The sequence below is a fragment of the Apis dorsata genome, unplaced genomic scaffold, assembly GCF_000469605.1.
Source record: "Apis dorsata unplaced genomic scaffold, Apis dorsata 1.3 scaffold_29, whole genome shotgun sequence".
Classification (NCBI taxonomy): Eukaryota; Metazoa; Arthropoda; class Insecta; order Hymenoptera; family Apidae; genus Apis; species Apis dorsata.
Window position 1 is genome coordinate 472372 of NW_006263331.1, and position 2926 is coordinate 475297.

A 2926-nucleotide genomic window follows, 5' to 3' on the forward strand; every position below is an offset into this window, starting at 1 on the left:
CGTATTATAATTAACGTATAATTTTATAAACAGACAGAGATGATTTTTTTTTTCTTCATTATTATTATGAAAAATGTGCTAATTTGCTTAGTTTAAACTTCGTTAACGCGAGAAGCTATATATTTATATACGTATGTATGTATAACGAATTATTTCTCGATAACGATTAGCATAAAAAAGTTTCGATGCGAAACACAGAATGAAAATACTTTCTGCCTTGAATTATTTTAAGTCTTTGCTTTGGTTTGTATAATATATAAATCTTTTTTTTGCTTTAACATCTTCCAATTATTCGTCTTAAAAAATAAGATCGATTAATATCTATCTCGACTAACAAATTTTCCAAGTAAGATCAAATTATCATTTACGAGAGTACGAGGATCGAAATAGATCTGTTCGTCCAATATTTTTCAATCTTTTTCGATTTACAAACTCCCCTTTTGTAATATTCAGATAAGTTAACATCCTTCCTTTCCTACGCAAGGTAAGGAAAGCGAAGAAAAATTATCAATCTGCTCCATGGATAAGCTCGAGAGCAAAAGGAAGAATGTAATTACATTGAAAATAAATTTAGCGTTAATCGTGGATCCACGATCCAAAGAAGTTGAGAACCACTGTATCAGACAGAATTTTGACGCTTTAATAATCGCGCATTAAAAATCGAGCAGAACGAAAGCTGTTCTAAAAAATTCTTGAAAAGGATCAAAATTGTTCATCGGCAATTTTATATAGTTTTTATTGGTGTTTCTTTTTTTTTTTTTTTTTGGGGAATTAACCTAAAAAAATTTGTCGACGACAACGACGACGAAGCTCAAAATGTTTTGCGATATTCGACTGATATTCACCCTTCGTCTCACCGATTCCCCTGTAACAAGGTTTTTAATACTGTCTTAACCAGCATCATCGACCGATGACCATATGCAGGATCGAACATGCGTGGATATAAATATATTGCAATTTGAAAAAATAAATTCTCGCGGAAAAATAGACTCGACTTGAATTGCGAATCGTATTTAACGATATATTTATATATTTTAAAGAGATAATAGATAATCCGTACACTGTTACGTGGATAGGAATGTCAATATATTGTACGTACATATAATAAGAAATTAGAACTATTTATATATACGATAGTAATGGTAATTTTAATTGTTAAACAAGAATATTCGACGAACACGATCCTCCTTTTCAATTATTATACACGTTTAGATTAATTATTACAATTCAATAAGAAAACGTTGTTGTGAAACGAAGAGTGAATGTTAATTCTATGCATTCTTGAAAAAGAGCATAGCACAAGTGCGGCTAATTATAAAGATTTAGGATTACGTGTTTTTTGGTCCGTGATGTATTAAACATTAACGACATTAATTAATTTATTCATCAAACGCGTCCTATCATTTAAACTTTGTTGCTTGTTCATTCACCGCGGATGACAATTGCGTATAAAATATAGCAATAGGTACTTAGAGTCAACGATCATCCTTTTTTTTCATCGTCACCAACCTCGGCAAACTTTTCCAACATTCTCTCTCTCTCTCTTTCTCTCTTCTTTTTTTCTTTTTTTATTGTTCCTCTATTGCTTATAGCTTTCAGGCTAAAAAAAAAAAAAAAAAAAAAAATTCACCGAGTTTGGAGAAGAGCCATATACTTTCGCTCTTCGACAAAATATATAATATATATAATTTTAGACGAATCGAATCGTTCGACCAAGGCAAACTCCGCCTCCATGCAATTATAATTCGTTGTGTCGATTACGCGTTTATTCGTCTTACTTTACTCGAATATCCTTTAAATCGGCGCCATAATAACAAGAGAAGCTTATTTTTCGATTGTTGGCCGTGTACAGCATCCGTATGATTAACATCTACGATCCTAATTTATTTATAATAAATATAGCGATGCGGTTTACAATTACATCGTTCGCATAGTGTTGTCGCTGTAAAATCACGTTTTTCTCTTTTTTTTTTTTTTTTTTTTCTGAAAAACCAATTGCTTATTTTTCCTTCCTTCCCCCCCCTCCCCCCCTCTTTTTCCCTCTTTTTCTGTTAATCTTTAATCGTCAAATAAACGAACGGTTGTCGCAAGATTCTGTATTTGCGCGCGCGCACGTGTGTGTATGTGTGTGTATGTATGTGTGTGTGTGTATGGTCTGCACGTGAACATGTGAAAGATGGAAAAATTGGAAACGAGGTCAAGGTGAGATGATGCGTTCGATATAATTATGCAGAATTGATTCTGATTATTCTAAACACGTAATACACGTCTTTTGTGTGTGTGTGTGTGTGTGTGTGTGTGTGTGTGTGTGTTTCCCTCCCTTTTTTTTTTCTCTCTTCAGTGCACAAGTTTTTCTATACAAGTTTTGAGCTTGGTGAAATCGTAAAAAATTTCTTCCTTCATAATCCTTCGCTCGAAGAAAATTTTCTTCTTCAACGATTCGACTTTACCGCGAATTTACCGCGAAACACGCGAACTCGATTCGATAAATTCTGTGAAAGCGCGACAAATGATGGAATACTTTTTTTTTTTTTTTTTTTTTTCTTTTTTCTTTTTTCTCTTTCCCTTCTTCCTCGGCGATTATTCGATATTGCTGAAGAATTGAAGTGGCACGTTCGACTCGAAGTTGGTTTTTTTTTTTTTTTTTTTTTTTTTATGTATATTTCCTCGCTCGATGTAATCTCACCAAAAGTTCGTAATAAGAATATACGTTTATAAATAGCGATAACTTTACAGTAATTACGGTAAATAGCAGTTATTTTAATAATAGTGGTAATAATAGTTATTCTTTAATGATATAACAATAGTAATATTAATAGTTAATAATCGAGACGATGACGATGGTGATGACGATGATAACGACGATGACAATATACGATAATAATAATAATAATAATAATAATAATAATAATAATAATAATAATAA